The sequence below is a fragment of the Plecotus auritus genome, assembly GCF_963455305.1.
Source record: "Plecotus auritus genome assembly, chromosome: 10".
Classification (NCBI taxonomy): Eukaryota; Metazoa; Chordata; class Mammalia; order Chiroptera; family Vespertilionidae; genus Plecotus; species Plecotus auritus.
Window position 1 is genome coordinate 56869553 of NC_137785.1, and position 24997 is coordinate 56894549.

Genomic DNA, 24997 nt, shown 5'->3' on the forward strand with positions numbered 1-24997 from the left:
CTCAGAGGAGGCGGCATCCTGGGAATCGCAGCCTCGGCACAGCCCCGCCTCTGCCCCGCGTGGGCTCATTGGAGAGCAGGGCGCCCGCCGGGGCTCCTCTCCCAGGGTCCCTGGGTCTACGGCCTTCGAAGGGGGCGCCTCCTCCTTAGGCCTCCGTGAGCTGTGGAAAGGGTGATGGAGTCCGCCACGCAGGGCTCACGGAACTGCCAGGCGGGTCCAGGAGACAGAATCTGCTTCAAGGTTCCCGTGCTGCTTCTACAGTCAAGCAGTAATTCCCTTAACTATGCAAACCCTCCCATAACAACGTTCCCAAATTAAGTTTACGGGGTGCTTTAACATGTCCAAAGCACTTTATTAACTATCATTTCATTTTCCTAATCCTTGTATAACTCAGCATCGAGGAGGGAAACCGCAGCGCGTCCTCCCTCAGTCTGAAATGAAGCACACATCTTAGGCACGTTGCCCCTTGGCGGATGGCGCGGAAAAGTCAGTGTTGAGCTTTCTAAAGTACTTTCTGTACTTCAGATAAAATCACAATTTCTTTTTTTTAAAAAAAAATATATTTCTTTTTTTATTTCAGAGAGGAAGGGAGAAGGAGAGAGAGATAGAAACATCAATGATGAGAGAGAATCATTGATCGGCTGCCTCCTGCACGCCCCCCACCGGGGACCCAGCCCGCAACCCAGGCATGTGCTGTGGGCCGGAATCGAACCTGGGACCCTTTAGTCCGCAGGCTGATGCACTATCCACTGAGCCAAGCAGGCCAGGGCTAAAATCAAAATGTCTTCCTGTGGCCCTGCCTTCCTCCCTGTGGCCCCGCCTTTCTTTCTGCTATTCCTGGGTGCTGCCACTCCCTCTGAACGTTGCTCCGAAGTCTCCTGTTCACCGAAGACAGCAAGCCCACACCCACCTCCGAGACTTGGCACTCCCAGCCCCTCTGCCTGGGACACTACCTCTTGGCATGGCATTTCAGATCTCAGCTCAAATGTCATGGCCCAGAGAAGCGATCTCTGACCTCTCTACCCAGTGTTACCCACCCTGCTACCCCCATTTCCTAGTTTGCTACCGGAAATGATCCTATTTATGTATTTATTTGACAGGAGTCTCTCCCATTGGAATGTAAGCTCCAAGAGAACTTGGGAATGTTACAAGTTCAGGATAGCTTTTCCTATGTGCTTAGATGCATCTACGATCAGTTTCAGATAATCGGTGTGTGACATTGTTCTTTAATCTGGAAGGAAGTCTTTAATCCGGTGAGTATAACTGGGGTTTTTACCATATAAGTGATTTTTTTCTTCATCCCATTTGGATTTCAAAGCCACCAATGGAACCCCTCTTTTGGGTTTCCATGATCCTAATGGAATTAACCAAATTCAAAGAGATGTGGACTTAAAACCAGGACCATTGGAAAGAAAAGAATATTAGTAAAAGGTCAAACCACCCTTCCTGTGTCTCTAAAAGGATTATTTTAAAGTCAGTTTTTTGCACTGTTAGTGTTAAAGCAGTTCACTCAACCCATCACTCCGTCTGAACTCTGATTTGAACTGAAGTTTGCAGAGGTTCAGACGGACCCCAGCTAAATGCAGCTGCAGATTGAAGCAGCCAAGTGCTGCTGTGGCCAAGGCTGGAATTGTTGGCTCAGCCACACTCCCGTCTCCAACGCAGGTACCAATGGTAGTCTGGCATCCAATGGCAGGTGCCGATGGCAGTCCGGCTTCCAATGGCAGGTACCAATGGTAGTCTGGCCTCCAATGGCAGGTGCCGATGGCAGTCCGGCCTCCAATGGCAGGTACCAATGGCAGTCCGGCCTCCAATGGCAGGTGCCGATGGCAGTCCCGCCTCCAATGGCAGGTGCCGATGGCAGTTCCGCCTCCAATGGCAGGTGCCGATGGCAGTCCGGCCTCCAATGGCAGGTGCCGATGGCAGTCCGGCCTCCAATGGCAGGTGCCGATGGCAGTCCCGCCTCCAATGGCAGGTGCCGATGGCAGTCCGGCACACCGAGGACTGGCCAGGGCCAGAAGAAGGAAGTTGAAATTAGAACAGGCGGATTTGAACCCAATATAGGAAACAAATTCCTACAGGAAGTGAGAGTCCCATAAGTGACTAGAGAAATGTTAAAAATCTCTGGAGAGAGTATGAGTAGGATAAATCCACTGGTGCCTGTGCTTCTTCAGGTTCGTCTGTGTAGGTCCTGATAGTGTCTAATAGACTAAGTGCTCAGATATATGCAGTGGAGTGAGTCTGATCGACACACTACCTTGAGGGCAGGGCCATGTCTCTCTAGTTTTGCACTGTCTGCTCAGTACTCAGTGCAGTGAGAGCTATTCCCAAAACGATCATGCCCCTTATTTCACTGGCGCATCTCACACAGCCAAAAGGACTCACGGGCAGCAGTCTTCATTAGGGTCCTCTGTATTACTACATGTCTATTCCTCTTGGTACATTTCTGAATGAAATTTTTGATATATTTTTATTGATTTCAGAGAGGAAGGGAGAGGGAGAGAGAGAGAAACATCAATAATGAGAGAGAGTCATTGATTGGCTATCTCCTCCACACCCCCTACTGGGGATTGAGCCCGCAGCCTGGGCATGTGCCCTGACCGGAATCGAACCGTGACCTCCTGGTTCATAGGTCGACACTCACCCACTGAGCCCTATGGGCTGGGCTTTTGGTAATTTTATAAGACAGAGACAAAGCAGTATTACTAGCTCCATCTTTGGAAGACAAATGGAGGCAATGAGCTTGTAAAAACCCAAATACACACAGAAATGTCCTGGCTGAGCTAGAACTCAATCCACGGATTCCTGCTTCTGACCCTACAGGTGAATTTCTGTTTGTGTGGGAAACCAGGAGAAGGGGCCAGAGCTCACAGGAAACTCCATGTGTTCAGAAATGAACTCACTTCTGGATGAGCTTGGAGTTCTGAGCAAAAACAGGCTGAGGGATTTCATTTCTGACCCTCTGATCTTTGGTTATGACCCAGGGAGTCCTCTCTGCCCTCAATTCCAAGGCCCTGGGTTCCCGGCCCCAAGAAACGGGGTCCGGTCTTAGGGTCGTTCCCCCTTAGTCCAGCCCAAATGAAGGCCCTCTTATGCATGCAGTGATGGTAACAGAGATAGGCCCCGTGCACGCTGGGAACTCGGTACGGAAAAAATGTTTAAAATATTCAAGAGCCAAATATTAGATTAGGACTAATCGGTAAATTCAGAATACTGAGGGGCAAAGAGAACCCTCATCGAGGACAGACAGCTGAAAACATGAGCTTTTTCTCTGTTTTGTTTTTGGTGCTTTGCCTCAATCCACCAACCTCTCTGAAGGGGGAATCTATCAGGTATTTAAGCATAGACCTGAGATACTTCCTCCGCTCCTCGGGGGAAGGAGGCGAGGAGAAATTGGTTCCATATGAGATGGTGGGATCTCCGTTATGTTTGTAAATTAAAGCTCTGCAGCCCCTGATGTGTTTGCTCATGACAAACATCACCATCACCGCCACCACCGCCAACAATAACAACATCCCATCCTCAACAGCAAAGACATCAGAAAGGAACTCAACACACTCCCAACACCCAGGGATCTATGTATAATTGAGGTTTGATTTTTTAAAAATATATTTTTTATTGACTTCAGAGAGGAAGGGAGAGGGAGAAAGAGATAAAAAACATCAGTGATGAGAGAGAATCATTGATCGGCTGCCTCCTCCATGCCCCACCCTGGGGATAGAGCCTGCAACCCGGGCATGTGCCCTGACAGGGAATCTCCTATGATCTGTTTCACAGTTCGATTCTCAACCACTGAGTCGAGCCAGTTGGGCGAGCTTTGATTTAAGGAAGAAAAAAGTGAGGGCAAGATCCAAAAGCCTCTGACAATTCCAGTTCTTGAATTTAAGAGCACAAACGTAAAAAAAAAGAAAAAAAATTCCCAAGGTTTCCCGTAAGCGGCAGGAAGCTGCTTTGTCAAAGACCCCAGAGAGGCCTTGCAACGCACAAGGATAATCACCCACGACTGAGTGTTCCCCAGTGGCCTCGGCCTGACAAACCACATGGCTCCCAGGGAGCCCTTAAAGCCTGCATGTCGATGGGCTCCCCCAACATGGGGATTTAGGGTTATGGTTTAGACCTCTCACCCTTCTCCACTCAAAATACCTTAAAGACCCTATTCTCCCAGGGCTGTTCTAGAGGCATCTGGCAAAGAGACTTCTGAAAAGTCACGTTCAGATATAGTTACAGGACGTCTAGTGAAGACTCTGCAGTCATCTGAGAGCCCCCTCGTGTTGCCAGGAGCCAGACTTGGGGGCCAGAAACTCGGGGACCCCACGGAAATGAAGGAGAGGCCTTCGAGGGGTCTCACCCCACTGCTGCATGTGAGCGGCTGTGTGGTCCTGGAAACCTCACCTGACGTTTCCATGGTGACGCCTTGTTGTGGATACCTATCAAGGACCGCTCCGGCTCCTCATCTTGCAAGTTTGTATTAAGGAGCACATTCAAATCAAAGCGGAGGATTTGACTAAAGAGAGTATCTGTTTTACAGCAAAAATAAAAACATTGACAAATCTGATCCTGCTGAACATTAGTCATTTGGGGACCAAAATTCTTTCAAACCACAAGGAGAAAAAAACTTGGAATCGACTCTGCATTTTCTGAACGGGATGGTTACAGGAACCCCAGAAAATGAGATCCAAAGGGGGCGTGCCAGATTCTATGTATTGACCATTATTTTGGAAGGGATTTGAGCTCCCAATTACGTTTTGCTCGTGACTCAATGTGGTTCGTTCCCTAAGCACACAGGGTCCAGCGGGGCTGGTAACCTCATATACTTCGCTACGGACACCAGCTTATTACAAATCCATTCAAGCCCGGCTGGTGTGGCTCAGTGGCTGAGTGTCGACCCATGAACCAGGAGGTGATGGTTCGATTCCCAGTCAGGGCACATGCCCAGGGTTGCAGGCTCCATCCCCAGTAGGGGGTGTGCTGGAGTCAGCTGATAGATGTTTCTTTTATAAAAAAGGTACAGGAAAAAAAAAAAAAAAGGTACAGGGTTTTCTGCTCCATTTCTCCTCCCTCTTCAAACTTGAGGGTGTTGCCCCAGAGACTTCCCAGCTTTCCAGTCTCAGCTTCATAAAGTGGCCAAAGATGACACAGACTTTGTCATCTCCCTGGGGAGAAACCCTAGTTCTTCAGACATAACTACCTCTTTAACCAGGTAAAACAAAGACGGTCTGGGACCGACTGGCTCTTGGCAATGTGCCCGTTTCTGAATGCCAAGGTGATCTGGAAACCTTTTAACCTAAACAGGAGCGAGGAGGGAGTCTGGCCGTCAGCCAGTGAGGGCGTGGAGAAGCGAGCCCTTCACGGCCAGCCCTGCACGCAGACAGTCAAGAGGACGAGTAACACATCACAAAATGTCAAAGTCACTAAAATAACATGGGCATCTTTCTCTAACTGGCTTTGTACCTGGCGTATGAATACAGCTAAGGTCACTGAGTGGGCGCCGAGATTATTCCTCGGTGGAACTGGTTCACAGTTGTCAACCCCGGGACAAGGGCAAGGCTGTGCCTCCTCGCACTGTAGGTCTTACCGACAGCGACCGACACGGGTTGTAATCTCAAACCTCCCTGTATCCCAAATAGCACCGGGGCACATGACCCCTCCCCCAAATGTCCCTTTGCTTCCAAGTTTGAAATCAGAGCATCACCCTTGCCTCCCTCCTTCCTCCTCTTCATCCCCATGAGCGATAGGTTGTGAGGTTCTCTCAGACGAGAAGGCCTCTGAAATTCACACTTCCCTCCTGTCCTCACTGCTCTGCCTGGCGCAGGGCCACGCCGACTCATCCCAGAACACTGCTTTCCTCCAAATTCCCTCCTTCAAGCACAACAACCCAAATCCATTCCACACCCTGCCACCAGGCTACCCTCCCCCAAAATATCTCAGCATCCTGTCGCCTGGGGCCTTGGAGACCTTCCAAAGCTTTCCAGAGCCCAGCCGGCTTTGAGTGCCTCACACATTAATTGGTCTAAGCTTCTCGAACTTTCTGTCTCAGCCAGGTAGCCTAACCCACTGGCCCTGGTCTATTCCATCTTATTCCCAAACGCACAGTGAATTCTATCAACGGCATGACCTTTTCCCATCCATCTACTTCTTTTAAAAAAAAATATTTTTATTGATTTTAGAGAGAGAGAAAGGGAGAGAGTGAGAGATGGAAACATTGATGACAGAGAAATATCAACATCGAATGGCTGCCTCCTGCACGCCCCCGGGCATGTGTTTGGACTGGGAATCGAACCTGCGACCCCCTGGTGCATGGGTTGATGCTCAACCACTGAGACCACTGGCCGGGCCCATGTGTCTACTTCTTACCCAACTCCAGATTCGTTTCCATAAAATCTTACCTATGCGGCTTGGAAGGAACTCACTGTATGAACTTGAAACTCACTCCTGAAGTGACAACCTGGGTCTTTGGGGATCACTGGCCTTTTTAGAAGTCCACCAGTCTTCTGAAAACTTTTAGAAGTATGTCTTCATTTCAATGATAAAGAGTAATTGTATCGGTTACATGAATCAGATTCTCCTCTTTTGCACTGAAATTCAACGTCAAAAAGCATTTTTATAGAAAATGACTTCCATTTATAATATTTCGGGGAGTCACAACTGGTATCTATGAGCCCCACCTACTGAGGGTCTAAGAACATTTTGCTTCTGGAAGAAACCTGTAAATGCATCTGACGTCATGTATTGTCATGGGACATGTCTTTCCTCGCGTTGTCTTGACTGTTATTTAAATTCTTTATTACTGTTTTACTTTTCCTGTTTTAATGTCTAATCTTCCCAACACAGAGGGCACGCTCTCTGGGGGCAGAGGTTACGCCTTAAGACTTCTTGGGATTCCTGATGCGCCAAACATAATGTGGCAAAGAGCAAGTGCTTGGTCAGCATCGGTTGCTCAGAGCTTTGTGTTTTTTTAAATATATTTTTTGTTGATTTCAGAGAGAGAGAGAGAGAGAGAGAGAGAGACATCAATTACGAGAGCGAATCGTTGATCTGCTGCCTCCTGCATGATCAGGGATCAAGCCTGCAACCGGGGCATGCGCCCTGACTGGGGAATCGAACCCTGACCTTCTGGTTCATAGGGGCCTTGTGTCTGACAAAACGCAAACTCCCCAAGTTGCTAGTAAACTCAATAGTACCAAGGGCGGCAGGTTGGGGGAGTGAGGCCCCTGAACCTTCTGTTTGTTTGTTTTGTGGACGTGTGTGTTAATCCTCACCGAGGATATTTTCCCATTGATTTTTAGGGAGAGTGGAAGAGAGAGGGAGAGCAGAGAGACACTGACTGACTGCCTCTGGCAGGCACCCCTACCAGGGCCCGGGCTGGGGAGGAGCCTGCAACCGACGTATGTGCCCTTGACCGGAATCGAACCTGGGACCCCAGGCCGATGCTCTATCCACTGAGCCAAACTGGCTAGGGCTGCATGCACCTTTTCATTTAATAAAGAGACTGTTGGGGGAGAATCCAGCCTGGATACAAAAAAAGAGGCATTGGAGGCGAGAAATATCCTGCGAACAGTATACGGCAAACAAGAGACCTCGGGGCACCTGCTGCCTTTCCTGGAGGGGCGCGTTGCCCCCCACTTTGGCGACAGCCCACACACTGGGGAGCACGCAGGCCGGCTTCAATGCTGCCCCCCAACCCCGTCCTCTCCTCGTCTCTGGGATGAAGTTGTGCCTGCACAGGAATAGCCAGCGGACCTAACCTCTTGGGCTTTTTAGAACGTGGGTTGTTTTTTGCTGTTGTTACTGTGAGGGATGGAGGGGAGGAGGAGGGGAAGGACGGAAGGGAGGAGCAGTTTGTTGCATACAAATGAGCCTTAAAAAATACTTTCCTTTCCTGTCCTTGGAGCTTTGTCCAAAGCGAAGACATACCTTCAAGGTTTCCTTTAAGTCACTCAGTGACTAAATGACGCAGGAAAATGAAAATGGAGTATAAACTCACCCCCTAATCAAGCTGGCCCATCAGCCTGAACCTGGACACAGCAGTCTGTCCGTCTGTCCATTCACAGCGCTGCCAACCCCCCAAATTCAGCTGTGGTGGTTTGGGGGAATTGGAGGGGACACAGTAAGTGGATGCCAAGTCCCTGAAACCCCATGTCATTTTAGACCAGCCGTGGGCAAACTACAGCCCGCGAGCCGGATCCAGCTGTTCTATCTGGTTCTCTTGCTCTCCCCTCCGCTCCTTTACTTTGAATTTATATTAGTTCACACAAACACTCCATCCATGCTTTTGTTCCGGCCCTCAGGTCCAGTTTAAGAACCCATTGTGGCCCTCGAGTCAAAAAGTTTGCCCACCCCTGTTTTAGACGGTACCATTATGTTACACTGACCTTATGATTTCACCCAAAGCCTCATGGCCTACGATCCTGTTTTTCTTCAGCCAGCATTAACCTTTGGGTGACTTCTCTCCGTCTGTCTGTCTGTTTGTCTGTCGGTCTCTCTCTCTCATAACTACCCTCTCTGCTAATCAATTGTGCCCTGCAGATGGGGTCAGGGAAACCGACTTCCTTCTTTGATGGCTTCCAATGTTTCTACTCCTGGGGATAAAAGTGCTTTCAATGGAGTTATATTCGAGGGAAATCAATAGATGATTACCGTGAAGATTCCTATCGATCGTCCTGTTGCATTGCAAAAAGGCGCAAGAAAAATGGCCCGGCCCCCGTTCCTCCCATGCCTACGCCACACACTGCGCGGTGAGTGTCTGGGGCGAGAGGAAAATGCGGGGACTTTATGGAATGACCCCAAGTTTTCATCCTCCGGTCCACCGGCTGCTCTCTCTACCCTGGAAGACGCTGCGTTGCTGCTCGCCTGGCTTCCTGTCCATGACCCTGGCCGGCCCAGGGCGGGCTCACAGAGCTGAGGACTGTCTGTTTCAGACTCCGCAGCTGTGCCAGACAGTGCTGGTCGCCTGCCTGCCGTCCGTCCTCCTCTTCTCCCTCCCGTACAGAATCCTGACTTGGTGGGGAGGGAGCGGCCACGTGCCTCGCTGAAAAACATTTCTCAGTTTCCTTTATCTTATTGACTTATTTATTTTTTTATCCTCACCCGAGGGTATTTTTGTCCATTGATTTTTAGAGAGTGTAGAAGGGAGGGACGAGGGGGAGAGACAGAGAGCGAAACATCGATGAGAGAGAGACACATGGATTGGTTGCCTCCCGCACACACCTGAACTGAGGGCCGGGTCTTGAACCAGCAACCCAGGTACATGCCCCTTGGTCTGCAGGCCAATGCTCTCAACACTGAGCCCAACGGGCTGGGGCTCGGTTTCCTTTCTGGAGAAGCGCGATTAAGTTTTGGAGGATGGAATTCAGGTGGAGATTGTTGGGCGGGCCTTCTGGGAGTTTCTTAAAAGAAGGGTGTGTGTGGCGTGGGGGGGGGGGGGGGGAGGTGTGACTCAACTGCCAAGTACATGTGCCTTCCTACCCTTTCTTCCTTCTTCTGACCCATAACGCGGCTGAGGTATAGGAGCTGCGGCGAGCATGAAGGCAAGACAGAAGCCAAGTCCCATGTGAGGCAGGGCAGAAAGAACAAAGCCACAATGCCCTTATTCTTCACGGGTTTCTTTCCCAGGAAGGAAATATAAATCCTTGTGTGGTTTAAGTGACTGTCTTTCCGGTCCATGATATTTGCAGCCGAACAGGAGACATTTCTCCTACAAAATACACGCCTGATGGGGAGTCCTCAATGTCACATTGGCTGAAAATGAGTGACCTTGATCTCCAGGGCTAAGTCACAGGCAGGGGCCGCTGGGGGATCCAAAAACCACTCCGCTGTTTTCCCAATCGTGGGTGCTGGGGTACCGCCGAAACCCACTGTGAAAAGTTCAGTGTACCCCAGTTACTTTTCAGCTGCCCAGCCTCCATGTCCCCTGCTGCTAGTAATAGGGCTTCGATTTTCTTTAGGGGGAACCCTACCCCCCCCCCCCCCCCGCTGCTCAGGAGGATGCAGGCTTAGTGGGACTGTCCTCGGGTGCTCTGGCTCCGCTGGCCGGGAAGCAGGCAGGAGGCGCAGGCTGGGCCCCGTCAGGCCTTGATGCCTGAGTGGAGTGGAGCTCGTTCCCTCCGACAGCAGCCCCTGGGAGTGTGCGCGCTTTGCCGCAGCCTGGGTCCCGGGAGCCGCGCGGCTTCCTCTCTGTCCGGTGGGAGTCACCTTGCATAGGTTCTGTGAACCACCCCATAGCCTTCCTCCCGCCCTGCCCCCGAAAAAAAAGGAAAGAGAAAGGAATAAAGAAACTGCCCCCCCCCGCCCCCCCCACCTTAAGTTAGCCAGCATTTGTTTCTATTGCTTGCAACCAAAGAAATCGCCATCAGAAGGGAGCTAGGAGGCATCCACCTTCCTGGTGTTCAGAAGGAAGTCTGGGGAGAGTCCTCACCAGCCTCTGCCCGGGGTGGGTAGGCCCAGCTGCAGGCTGAGACCCACCAGGGGCTCCGCGGTCGGTCACTCAGGGCAACCACTCCGACGTCCTGCTTCCGAGAGGGCTGTGCTCAAGTCTCAAGAGGCTGTAGCATGGGCGTCTCATCAAAACGGTCCCACGAGATAATAAAACGAGTTCCGGTTTCTCTTGGAACCTGGGTTCTCACTGACCACGAACATCACAACCCCAAGGCTTCAGGAGCATTTAGAAAGTTCTGGAACAAGAGCTATTTTACTATTAAAATGGTAGAGGAAGCACTTCCAATGCCTCTTCTTTACAGACACAATACTCATGCCTACCTGCTTCCTCCTGCTGGCTCCTTCCACATTTACGTTTTTCACTGAGTGGAGACAGAGTTGCAGATAATGGAGTCTGTTGACTACTGAGCTTCAATGGACTACGGCGTTTCCTTTAACAAGTGCAGCTTAACTGGAAGGCGATATTAAATTAGGTGGAAAATGAAATTTGAGTGACAACAATACTAAGAGCAGCTAACCTTTACTGAGTGCTTCCCATGTGACAGACACTAATCCAAAGACTGTATATACACAGTGATATATACTCACTAGAGGCCCGGTGCACAAAATTCATGCACTGGGGCGGGGAGGGGTCCATAGCCCAGCCTGCACCCTCTCGCAGTCCGGGAGCCCTCAGGGGACGTCCAACTGACAGCTTAGGATGGGAGCGGGCCTACGCCAGCACTCGGACACCCTTAGCACTGCCACGGAGGCAGGAGAGGCTCCCGCCACGGCCTCTGCACTCGCCAGCCGTGAGCCCGGCTCTGGCTGAGTGGCGCTACTCCTGTGGGAGAGCACTGACCACCAGGGGGTACCTCCTGCATTGAGTGTCTGCCCCCTGGTTGTCAGTGTGCGTCATAGCGACCGGTCGTTCTGCCATTCAGTTGATTTGCATATTAGCCTTTTATTATATAGGATGATGATCCACAGGTGAGAACCAGTCTCCCCTTACTCAGACAGGAAATAACGAGGTTCAGACGCAGCAGGGAGGTTAACCTGGCCGGGGTCGTTTAGTGTGTAAATGCTACCGTGATTAAACTGTGTATCCCCCGACATTGCTGGCGGCAACATAAACCGCTCTGACTGGTCCAGGGACCTATTTTGGTAAAGTAAGACAACAAGCCACACAAACATCTGCACCTCGTACCTAATAATTACGCTTCTAATAATAGTCTCCAGAGAAACCATCAAAACAAAACACCACCTGAAGAGATTTTTTTTAAATTGCAGCATTTTCATAATAGTGAAACTAAGGGGACCCAACTTTTCAATAATGGGGAATAACTCAATAAAACACAGTATATAAATGTAATGTATTATTAGCATAATTACTCATTTATCAAGCAACAGGGGAAACACTTGGGTATTAAATAAAAAAGCAGTCAACAATTATAGCTAAAATACAGTATATAAACTTAATGGGTTATTATTGCCGATAAAATGCATTCATTATTACATGATGAAGCAACACGGGAAACACCTGGGTATTAACTTTTTGAAAAAGCAGAATACAAACTTATATGGAGTCAACAATGGCACCTAAACTAAACACTGCGTTCCTACGGCCGAGGGCTGGGAACTGGCTTTCTCAAAATGCAAATGGTTGCGTTAGGAGAGTGGGGCTGTGGCGAAGATCTCACTCCCCGTTTTTCCCTCTTCCATTTTCTAAATTTCAAAAGGGAGGAGAAAAATGCTCTCACGCAAGGAAGAGAGCCGGCACAAAGTCTGCGGGGCCCCAGCGTGCGCCCCCCGCCGCAGATGAACTGGGATGCGAGGAGGGGAGGGAGGGAAGCCCAGCACTCTTTACCCAGTCAAGGTAAATGAAGTTCGGCTGCTCAGGAGGGTAAATGAGATTAGTGATGGCTCCAGGTCACCCACTCCTGGAGGTCAGCGAGTGTGAGATTATTATCCTTGGTAGGAGAGCGGCAAAATAGCGTTAAGGAATAAATTAATGAAAAAGGTAGAAGATTATTTGAACGAAAGCCCTAATCAGTTTAGAGATTTCACTCAATGGCTGCGCTGGCCATCAGTCAAGTTCACGAAACAAACACGCTTGTTTTCCTAAGTAATTCCAGGGGCTCTCGCTCTCTGGCTTCAAAGGCAGCCCATCTGAGCGAAGGCATGAGTCAAGCGACCCCGGTGTGCTGCTACACCTCATACAAACCTCACCCAAGCGTGGAGCCCAATGCCGCTGAAATCGCCAAGTGCGCTATTCATACCAGATGCATAATGGCTGGCCCTGTTTGGCTTCTGATTCCAAATCGAACATCACTCTCTATCCACTCAGAGGCACCGCATTCGCCAGCGTGCAAACTGCATCTTTTATTAAATAAACACAAACTGGGAGATAATGACATACATTTGTTTTCATTACGAGCAGGAACGCGATATTCCTCCAAGGCGCACGGCATTAGCATTTCTTGCCACGTTTCCCGTGCCTTTGAACTTTCTGAAAAGCTACATCTGTTGGCTCCCGTGTAGACAGCGGAAAGTTACCGAGTGAATTAAGTTTTAATATAAATTGCTTTGTTCGCTATGAAGATGGATGTCGGACTCACTGTACTGGAGGTTGCAAACGGCAATTACAATCCGTGGCAATTATCTCTGGTTGTTAATAGCACAAGATAGCGCGTCACTTTCTACCAAGTGGATAATTTATCACTGGTGGTTTGTTGGGTTTCTTTCTTTCTCTCTCTCTCTCTCTTTTTTTTTTTTTTTTGGCGTGAACTCTTGAGGTATTCCAAATGTATAATCTTGTTGTATTTATTTCCCAGCGGCCCAACAAAATGCACAGCAAGTGCTGACGAGAACAAACTAGAAAGCTCTGCTATTGACAAGCCGTCACTTGAGCGGTAATGAACACGCTGCCTCCACTTTCACCTCCAGCAGCCGGCAGCTCTAATTTATGATAAAGCAAAGGAGGCAACCTCCAGGTTTATTAGACCCTCAGTGCTGTTTCAAATAAAGTAATTAGAAGGTCAAGAGACAGGGCTGGAAAGCCAACCATAAATGCAACCCTTCTGTACCGACATTAAAAAAAAAAAAGAAAAAAAAGACCAGTGTGTTCAAAGAACATTTTATCCATCTTTCTTCTCCAGAGCCGGCAAGTCTTTTCTTTTCTTTCTTTTTTTTTTAATCCGACCGTAACCAATCAGAACCGGCGGCAGCTCCATTCTTTCTCTCCCTAATTTGCTCCATATGCGCTCCGAGCCCCACACCTTCAGAGAACATGACGGACGAGGCCAAAGGCAAAGCCTGTTTGCTCCCCACCGTACACGGGGGACAGGTGATTAGGAATCTTTTCTTTTTTTAAAATAAGGAAAACTCAATAGGTGAAGAAATGAAACGGGTCTGGAGAAACCCTCGTAACGGAACAGCCCACCAATAAAGAACCTTAAAAATCTATTTCAAAACATTTTACTTCTTTTTTTTTTTTTTTTTTTCTTGAAGAAACAACAGAGGCTGCCCAGCCAGTGTGGCTCGGTGATTGAGTGTCAGCCCAGGAACCAAGAGGTCACCAGTTCGATTCCAGGTCAGGGCACATGCCCGGGTTGCGGGCTCCATCCGCCAGGGGGGTGTGTGTGCAGGAGGCAGCCTGTCGATGATGTTTCTCTCTCATTGGTGTTTCTACCTCTCTCTCTAAAAATCAATAAAAGCATTTTTAAAAGAAGGAAACACCGGAGGAAAAGGAGCCGACCCGGCAGAGAACTGCCCCGTGAAGGCCTTTTATTTGCCGTGGGCTTAGACAGGGGTGGGCAAACTTTTTGAGTCGAGGGCCACAATGGGTTCTTAAACTGGACCGGAGGGCCGGAACAAAAGCATGGATGGAGTGTTTGTGTGAACTAATATAAATTCAAAGTAAAGGAGTGGAGGGGAGAGCAAGAGAACCGGATAGAACAGCCGGATCCGGCCCACGGGCCGTAGTTTGCCCACGGCTGGCTTAGAAGCAGTGATAACCAGCCAGCAGCTTCGAAGGGCCTGTCTGTAACAGCGTTCGCCACAGAGGTGCAGACTCCGCAGCCTGCGTTTCTCTTCCTCTCTCTGCCTTCTCTCCTCTATCACAGCGATGTCATGCTAGAAAGTACTCCCCAAGGCTACGAAACCCAGAGGACCCTGACGTTACCAGCCAAGTCTACCCTCTGGGGAGTAGGTCAGAAGTTTCTAGAGATCACATGACCTCTGCAAAGCCAGCTGCCGACAAGCGGTTGGATCCCTGGATTATGGTGGTGGGAGATAACGTCCCGGGAATCTACGCCATTTCTCCCCGTGTGCCAACTCTTCCAAACCCCTCTCCTGGCCCCTAAGGAAAGGACGGAGGGGGAGGAGGGAAGAAAGAGAAGCAGAAGGAAGCACAGAGGGAAGGAGAGAGGGTGGGGGAGGAAGGCCAACCCAGAACTCGGCCAGCTTCGGAGCAGGTACTTATGGTACCTTCAGGGGGCGCTGTGTTCGGGAAACAGCTTTGAAAAAAGACGAATCTTCCAAAATGAATGCCAGTCCTTTCCTGGTGCCGAATACGTTCATCTGACCCACCTCTTTTGGGGTGTGCGCAGTACATGCTCCAACAGCCTTTCTGAAATAGCGCTGCGGTGGCCAATTTTTGCTGCGAGTAGTTCTCACCACTGTCTGTTCAAATAGTCAGTGTAATTATACTTGATTATGCAAGTGGAGGAAAGGTATGTAATCTCATCATTAGGGCATGTAATTTGGTTATAAGAATACTTACAAAACCATAAAGCAAGAAGTACGGGTTTGTTTGCTTGTTTCTTTGTTTTTTGGTCTGCACCCCAATAACAACTGAAGTAATGATTCCATGGGTGGTAAGAAATGGGCATACGTGGCCCTCATCTGCCTGGGTGAAGGGACAGGCAGCGCTGATCCAAGGTGACCCCGGTGATAATCCCTGGGGCCAAATAATATTTCCGACTCAGGCTATTACTAAAGAGACATCACCTGTAATGCTAGGATCCACCGTGGGCCTGAAATGCAAAATGGTACTGAATTCCGGAGGCATCAGGAATGGTAAGTATCCCGGCTGCTTTCTTCAACCTGGGGCCACGTTTGCTTCTTTCGTTGCCCTGACATTTCCCCCTTTTTTATTTTACACTAAAATGCAACGTTCCCACTGCTTTCTACAACGCGTGGGAAAGTCAATGTTGAAATAAACTAGATCATTTTCAAAACACTCGGAGGCAGGAATTTCTCCCAGCAGGTGCTCATAAGCAGTGAAATGATCAAAATGCTGGAAGAAGATGCACGAGCCTGGGGAACCCCCTGGCGCTACCACGTGTCAAATCTCCACCAATAGGAAGTCTCCTACCTCTTCCCCGTGAGAGCCCTACCTTCCACAGGTATAAAAGGCGGAGGACGTCCTGGTTTCTGTCTTAGGGGCCCAGCCCTGAGGTAGGTCGTAGGCACCTACAGGAAAAACACAGGCGCCGGCAGCGCTGGCATGCATTTTGCGTAGATCCATGACGTGCATCCATGGTTACTGAAGAATGGTGACTGGCTCTCGGAGTGTCCCTGAGGCTGGAGGAAGGGCACCCCGTGCCAGTGGGGGGCGCTGCTGGTTCCCGCCCCTTCCTTGCTAACGGAGCCCTGTCTTACCCAGCGATTCCGCAGGCGGAGAAAACCCGCTCCGAGGCCAGCTCAGAGGTCAATCTTGGTGACTAGGCCGGTCATGGCGTTTCCATCTCCCTTGCCCGTTTTGGTTGCAGGATGGGCATCTGACCCAGAACCGGGAAATGAGACCTCAGAGGGGCGGTCGGGTGGGGGTTTCTAGGAAGGGTTTCCTCACTTTTGAGGAGGAGACAGGAGGAGGGTCCATCTCCTTCCCCCTCTGAGGTCCCTCCATCTGGAGGGGGTGCCCAGAGCAGCTGCAGCCGCCGGAAGCACGAGGGAGCCAGCGGGAGGGGAAAGGTCGCTGCGGCGGCGCTCTGAAGAGATGAACCCAGGTCCTCTGTGACGTCACGGGGCCTGTGGTCCCATTGCACCTACAGCTGCCCGACCCCTGACCTTCCTGTCAGGTGCGCTCATGAGCCCGTGTGAGTCAGAGCGGAATTCGATCATGTGCCCATTTGCCCCTTGTGGCGGGGCAGCGTGCACGCTGTGAGCTACGCTGCAAGCACGCCCACACGTTCGACTTTCCATCCCAGGCACTGATATATCATCACACTGGCATCTGCATAGATGTTGGGTGGGGATTTAAAAGCGCACGCAACCCTTTGGCAGAACAGTCTGTCCATACATGATCACGAGTGGCAAAGAAGCGGGTAAGTTTTTTTTGTTTGTTTGTTTTTTATATTTTATTGATTTTTTACAGAGGGGAAGGGAAAGGGATAGAGAGCTAGAAACATCGATGAGAGAGAAACATCGATCAGCTGCCTCCTGCACACCCCACACTGGGGATGTGCCCGCAACCAAGGTACATGCACTTGACTGGAATCGAACCCGGGACCCTTCAGTCCGCAGGCCGACGCTCTATCCACTGAGCCAAACCGGTTTCGGCAAAGCGGGTAAGTTTTGATCCAGGATTGCACTTGGGGCAATTTATCTCAGGGAGAAGAATCCAAAATGCGAGGAACTATATATTCTGCATTTAAGACGAGTATGATGCAGCCATTAAAAATGATCAGAAACTGTTAGTAAAGTAAAACAGTTGTTATGACAAGTGAAAAAGAGAATAGCGTAATAGTAACACCAAAACAGCAGCAACAAAACTCGGTATGTGTGTATGTTTAAAGGCTCAAAATAATAGTGTCAACAATACAAATAAAATAAAAAATAAAAAAAGGAACCACACACACACAATAACAATCTATATATACAAAAGCCTAAGTGATCATTAGGACCGGACGACCAGCCGGCCGGTAGCTATGATGTGCACTGACCACCAGGGGGCAGAAGCTCAATGCAGGAGCTTCCCCTGGTGGTCAGTGTGCTCCCACAGCCAGCCTCCCATGGTCCCTACCCCCAGCCAGTCTGCTCCATTCGGCCCTCATCACCGGCCAGACCGAGGGACCCCACCTGTGCACGAATTCATGCACCGGGCCTCTAGTAATAAAATAAAAGCTCGAAATAAAATCTACCAAAAAATGGATACAGATCTCTGTCGGTGGTGTCCTGGTGAGAGATTAGGGGTGAGTTATTTTTCCTGTCATTTCTTTCCCAAGTTTCCTACCTACGAAAAGTCTATATATTTAAAACCTCCGCCCTGCCTTATTTGATGGCTTTGTCAAATCTGTGGACAATGCTGATTGGAAGTGTCTAGGGAGGGAGGCCGGGCTAGGCTGGGGAAGAGACCCAGGCAGAGGCAGAAACCCCATTAGCGCCAGGATTTCTTCCCAACCGGTTGGCCTTTTCTTTTAAATCCTGACTCTTCTTTCATTTTTTTAAAGGAGGTGAGTATGCCCCGATTTGGGTTAGGTGGACAGGAACAGCTAACAAATATGCCAAGGTGAGCGAGCACATCAGCACGGGGAGGCCCACGGGGGACAGTTCCCAGGTCTCAAGAAGAGAGAACGCCACCTGCTTGGATGCAAGGGTTGTGCTTCCCCACACACGTGCCTGGAAGCGCGGTAGGGCGCCAGGTGGGCCCGCGGGCATGAGAGCCGCCCGTGAAATAAAAGCTGGGCAGGGCGCTTCTTCCGACTAAGCCAGCAATGGCACTGCCCACAGGGTCCCCGAGCAGCTCGCAATATTCTGCATAATTAAGAGGGATGGTTGGCATCGGAGGGACCCGCACTGTTCTGCAGATGAACTGCTCACTTCATTGCTAACGACTGCCCGATTTCTTTAGACTAATTGGTGCAATCTACATTTCTGCAGCCAAGATGAAGTAGCAGCTTGATTCGGTGTCGATAAAAAATTGATGGATGCTTCTGACTGCTGCTTCCCAACAACACACGGATTATTACGACTGTAATTACCATAAATGGCCAAACATGGGCGAGTGGTGATTACACGTCTAATTCTGTCCTGAGGTTTTGATGGCAGAAACCACTTAGGCTCTGCGCCCATGATTTACGGCGTCGTCACAGTCCTGGAAAGGACCACCCTTGGGTGCCCGCCGCTCATTATCTGACCCGTGAGGCACTGGCTTGGCCCAACACGGAGCAAGGGATCAAGGCTGACGTCTTAGAGAAGCCCTGGTTAAACATATCCGTCTCTGGTTTAGGAAGGAGACGTGTGCCTGCCACAATCTTTCTCTTCGTTTCTGGAGGTGATGGCCGTGTTTTGTTCCGACATGCACAGGGGCTGGGTGTCTCCATGTCACACCTACCAAGCCGGATGCCAGGGCCTGGAGATGCTGTGAGCAGCTCGCTCCCTGCCAGCCAAGCACCACCAGGGTGCTGTCAGCCAGGCGGCGAGAGAAGGTTATGCACCCTGCATGTCCACAACTGGTGGGGCCCATGCGCTGTACCTGCCGAGGCGCCCTGCTTGGGGTCGGGGGGAGGGCAGGGAGGAAGGCAAGGAGGTGGAGTCCGTTGTTATTTTTGAGGAATGCTTTGAAGGGGCGCCGAACAATGGGTGATGTGATGCAACGCTTAAAAACAGACACATGTCGGCGGCTGCGGAGACATCCGGTTGGGACTGCAAAATGAAACACCCCAAAGTCAAGGTGGGCAACCCAAGGGCAAAGCAGCGAAAGTGAGGGCGGCTGGCAACTGGGCAAGAGCGACCCCCTCTGCAATGGGCAGCTGCCCACGGTTGCCCAGAGACTGCTCCAGCTGGAAGAGGTCCTGGTTTCCTGTTTTGTGTTGTTTTGTGTTTCAAGCGAAGTCAGATGTCTTCATTTGTGATGTAAAATTTCCAGCCTGTGAAATGTTGGCAAGCAAGTGCATTTTTTAGCATCATGGTGAAGACAGCAGATTCTTGGGACCAGACTGCCTGGAGCTGGGCTGTTAGCTCTGCTAACATTTGGGACACGTGACTTAATCTGAATGTCAGTTTTCCTCGCGTGCAAAACAGAGATAATAACTGTTGCCCGGTTCATGGCGCTGTTCTGAGGACGCAAGGAAGGAATAAATGGATGCGCATAAGATAATCCTGACACAGAGGCGGCCCCCTCGCTGCACCTGTTACCTGAGGCGAGGTTTGGCTGCCGGCTCTCTGCCTGTGACCTCTGCTGCAGGAAAAAGGCGATGAATGAGGCAAGAGAGAGAAATGGCCAAGAGCGGCCAGGGCTCTGGGGCCCACACCGCCAGGTGAGACACCACCAGGTGAGACGCTGTCCTCCCTCCTTGCTGGAGGCTGTCTGACCTTGTAAGTGACCTTAGGAAACCTCCGCTTTCTCATCTGGCAAATAGGGATAAGGGAGCCTCTGCTTCAGAGACTGTTGTGAGGATGAAATACAAAATTCTACACAGAGCATGCAGCACTGTGTGCGGTGTATGGTAAAACGCTCCCTGAATATTCATAGGCATGATGATGCTATTTTTTAGTGGAATTTTTCCCAAATCTTAGAATTTTAAATATATATATTTATATTATATTTAAATATATATTTATATGCATTATAAATATATATATTTATATTATATTTAAATATATTTATAATATAAATACATATTTATATTATATCTAAATATATATATTTATATGTGTTATAAATATATATATATATATATATATATATATATATATATATATATATATATATATATATATATTTTAAGCTGGTCCCGATTTCCTGCTCGCGCCCCGGTCCTTTCTGCTGTGAGCACTTTGGCCCCAGGCAAAGCTGTATCATTTGATGAGTAGAGATTAACCGTGGGAAATTCCCCTTTGAAAACCTATCTGTGTTGCTTCTTTAGGTGCTACTTTATCACAACTGTTACCAAGTCCAAGGATGCTTCATCATGCGACTCTGCGTAAACAGATTAGGTGACTAGGTGACGTACATTCTTGTGAGGGAAAGCTGCTACAATACTTGGCATGAACCTTAACTGTTTTTGTAACATGCAAATATCTGATACCAGACCCAGGGAATGTGCAGGGGCAATGTCCAGGACATCTCTCCCCATTTAAATATGCACCACGCGTCCGCTGGGCATGGCTCAGGGGTTGAGCATCGAGCTAGGAACCAGGAGGTCACGGTTTGATTCCCGATGCCCGGGTTGCAGGCTCGGTCTCCCGTAGAGGGTGTGCAGGAGGCAGCCGGTAGATGATTCTCTCTCATCATTGATGTTTCTCTCTCTCCCTCTCCCTTCCTCTCTGAAATCAATAAAAATATAAGAAATTTACAAAAGAGAGATTCCTCTAACTCCACCATCCAGCCTCCTCCCTCCCCTCCCCTCCCCAAGACTCACAATTCAAAAATGCCCGAGTCCAAAGAGAGAGCGCTTACTGTCGGGGATGCACCGACAGAGGAAGTGCTGGGACCCAGGCGGCTGGCACTCGGGGGAAGATGCTGGAATGCGAGATTGACAACAGGCCAGCGGGCCGGGCTTCAGCTGGTTTCCCGCGGCCAGGAAGGAATTAGTCTCACGGAGCAGTTGAAAGAACACCTGGCCGTTCACCCAGAGGCACCGAGTCGCTGGTGAACAGGGCGATCTTTGTTTCCCTGCCGAACACACCTAGGCATCGAGGCTTTTAAAAAAATCCTGCGACCCTGACTGTCCTAAATCGCTCGTGTTCATAACACTTAGGACGTGGGGATGATGGGCAGGGCGTGGCGGGGAAAATGTGACTGTCCACGGGACGGATCTTGAGGGCCTGGATGGTCTTCCTCTGACTATGACCACTGGGTGGGAACGTGGCCTGTGCATTCCCCCCACACCGTTGATTGAAAATATACGCAGGCGAAGACCTGGGTGGAAGGGTTTGTGTTACAGCCCAAGTATTTGCCCACAACCCAGAAGGCACATCAGAGCGACGGAGGCTTTCTAAGGATGCTGGCGGTAGCTCAGTGTTGCCCTGTCTTTTGGGATCTGCACAAAGCTCGTCACAACAGTCAAAGACACACTCAAGCCTGGCCAGCATGGCTCAGTGGCTGAGTGCCGACCTATGAACCGGAGGTCATGGTTCAATTCCCAGTAGGGGGAACATGCCAGGGTTGCAGGCTCGATCCCCAGTGGGGGGCGTGCAGGAGGCAGCTGATCAATGATTTTTCACTCACCAGTGATGTTTCTGTCTCTCTCTGCCTTTCTCTTTGAAATCAATAAAAAAATATATATATTTTTTTGCCCTGACCGGTTTGGCTTAGTGGATGGAGCATCGGCCTGCAGACTGAAGGGTCCCGGGTTCGATTCCGGTCAAGGGCATGTACCTGAGTTGCGGGCACATCCCCAGTGGGAGGTGTGCAGGAGGCAGCTGATTGATGTTTCTAACTATCTATCTTCTCCCTTTCCTCTCTGTAAGAAATCAATAAAATATATTTTAAAAAAATAATAAAAAATAAAAAAATATATATTTTTAATGATAAACTCAAGTCCTGCACCGGCATGCACGCTTATGAGGGTGGGAAACGGCATTTTGCAGCTGCACCCTCCACGCTGACACCAATTCCTCTCTCTCCACGGAAGGGTCAGGCTGAGACTTGCCACGAAGGTCTGAGCAGTGTGGCCGGATGGGCGAGTCCCGAGGGAGCTGAATGATGGTGGAGGCGCCTGGGCCGGACTGAGAGCAGCAAGGCCAGATGTGGACGTAGGAGGCAGGGGGACCGGGCGGGAGTGGAGGGGTTGGCTACGTGTGACGGCAGAATGCACTGGCAAATGCCACTGGACAGACTTGGGGGGAGCCTGGGCATCTCCCATCTGGAATGCAGCCCGGGAACTGGGCTCTGGGGAGGGACGGTCTGGGGACCAGGAGAGACCCCGATCTTGGGGAAAACCCCAACCTGCTGGTTTTGTTGTGCGCTTGTTCTTCTGCCCAACAAATTCCTTTGCCTTTTCTTGACCTGTTTAAGGGAATCCTCCATTTTTCTCATTTTTCTTTTCTTGCTCCTATCTCCCAGGCTTGCCAAACCTTGCAATGTTTTTTAGGTGTTTTTTTTTAATTCTTAAACATCTCCAGCATTTTTTAAACTATATTTTTATTGATTTCAGAGAGGAAGGGAGAGGGAAACAGAAACGTCAATGATGGGAGAGAATCATCAACCGGCTGCCTCCTGCACGCCCCCTACTGGGGGCTGAACCGCAACCCGGGCATGTGCCCTGACCTGGAATCAAACTGTGACCCCCTGGTTCATAGGTCAACGCTCCACCGCTGAGCCACGCCGGCCGGCTCTCCCGCATATTTTGCTGGGGCTATTCCCTAGTCAGGTAAACCACCCCAGTGACAAAAGAATCTCATAGCATTCCAAGTGCACTTAACAAACACCCACGGCAGAATGCACAGCGACCCGTGCTTGGTGCTGGGGAGAGTACAAGGACATCGGTCTCCTTCCTCAAAGAATTTACAGTTCAGTCATTAGGCACCCACAGGACAGCCCCCCTCAGACGCCTCCAAAATAAAGTCTGGGCCGTTGGAGATGTATTTCTCTGTGGACGCTGGGGTGGGAGAGGACTTGGAAGGAACTATGGCTCCTAGCAGGAACTACAATTTTACCGCATTTCCCCAAATGGGTCAAATCCTATCAGTCACCCGGCACGTTCAGATGCATGAGGTGGGGGGGAGGGGGAGGGTACCCCCCGGTCGCGTACAACTGGGAGGCGTTTATTTAGATAATGTTTGTCACGTGATGTTCTGCAGCTTTTCCTCAGAGCATTTCACGGGCTCTGCGAAAGGGCTTGGTGGATCGCCAAGAAAGAAAGGGGGGCGGGGTACAATATTCCCTGTCTCCCAAATGCCCCGGAATCAGCTCCCAGGCTGGGCGTCCCATGGGACCGCTGGAAGGGTGAAGACTCTCAAAGGGAAAAAAAAACACTAGAAAAATGTGTGAAGCCACATGCAAACATTGCGAAATATCACATAGCCCAAGTGCCCAGGTCCTAAAGAGAGGCCGCCAGGAGAGGGTGACGCCCCGAAGAAAAAGCAGGGACCTTAGGGAGCAGCGGGCCCTCGCAGTGTGTCTGCAGGTCTGCTGGCAGCCCCGCTTGTTTTTAACCGCATCGCCGTGACGCCTCAGAAACCCGACGTGGCTCCCCAATGCCCACTGGGTCGGGTCTGGACTTGTCAGAGGTAATGGAAGGACCCGGGGGCCGACATGTGCTGAGTGTTTGTCAAGTGCCAGGTGCTGCTTTGTCCTCAAAGACCTCGCAAAGCCGGAGCCAGTCTGGCCCTGTGGTCAGAGCACCAGCCCCAGGACTGAAGGGTCCCGATTACATTCGCCAAGGGCCTCGGCTGCAGGCTCGATCCCTGGCCCTGGTCGGGGTGCGTGCAGGAGGCAGCCAATCGATGTGTCTCTCTCACATCCATGTTTCTCTCTCTCAGTCTCTCCCCCTCCCTTCCACTCCTCTCTAAAAATCAATGGAAACAAAGTATCCTCGGATAAGGATGAACAAAAACAAACGAACAAACAAAAAACACCTCGTAAAGTGTGTGCGTTCCTCAGACTGTCCGTCTTGATCTCTACCGAACCCTCAGCACCAGCGCCCGATCTGACACACAGTATCTGACACATAGTAGGAACTCAACGTTCCTGGAATCAAAAGGAATCTGTTTCCCAGGAGATAATAGACCCACGAGCTGGGCTTGCATTTCTACATTGAAATGTTTCATTACGAGACGAAGAGGTCAGTACCTGGTGCCCCCGAGCCTGCGGGCAGTGTTTCCTTTGGCTTAGAGAGGGTTTTCGACAACATTTAAGAGTTGGGAAATTTTCAACAAAATCACATTTCCAGCTTCTGAAATATCGGGAGATGTGGGGACACGGGTCAGCATTCCTGCCGGGCCACGCCCAGTGCGGAGGGAGGGGGGCCGGGGTGGAAGAGCAGGTGGCCACCGTCCCTGCCACTCTCCGCTGTCCCCACACCACAGGCCGCGTCCCTGTTGCCCGCGACCACTGTGCAGGTAGTCCTGGGCATCGCAGGCATCTGAGCAGTGATTCTGGCTTATAATAGCAGTGACCCACTTAGACGGGCTTACCTAGGGCCCCGGGGCCTTCTGAACACCTTTATCGCTACGAATTCCCCAGGACCCTCCGAGGAGGGGGCTCTACCCTCTCCGCTTCGCAGGTGAGGATCCCAGCGGAGAAGGAGCAAATCACCTGCACAGGCCTCACGTCCGTCAGTGGCAGAGCAGGTTTTCAATTCACACCGTCGGCTTCAGAATTATGCTCGTCAGCCCTAACCGGTTTGGCTCAGTGGATAGAGCGTCGGCCTGCGGACTCAAGGGTCCCAGGTTCGATTCTGGTCAAGGGCATGTACCTTGGTTGCAGGCACATACCCGGTGGGGAGTGTGCAGGAGGCAGCTGATCGATGTTTCTCTCTCATCGATGTTTCTAACTCTCTATCCCTCTCCCTTCCTCTCTGTAAAAAATCAATAAAATATATTTAAAAAAATAAAATAAAATAAAAATAAATAAATAAAAAAAAGAATTATGCTCGTCACCACGCTGTGTGCAGCCTGTTGCATAGACATGCTT

General features: G+C 50.2%; 1 protein-coding gene across 2 annotated transcripts in view; it reads right to left on the reverse strand.

Moving 5' to 3' along the window:
* Positions 1 to 24997, reverse strand: part of FTO (FTO alpha-ketoglutarate dependent dioxygenase) — a 293160-nt gene that overhangs the window by 52844 nt on the left and 215319 nt on the right. The window lies entirely within an intron of this gene.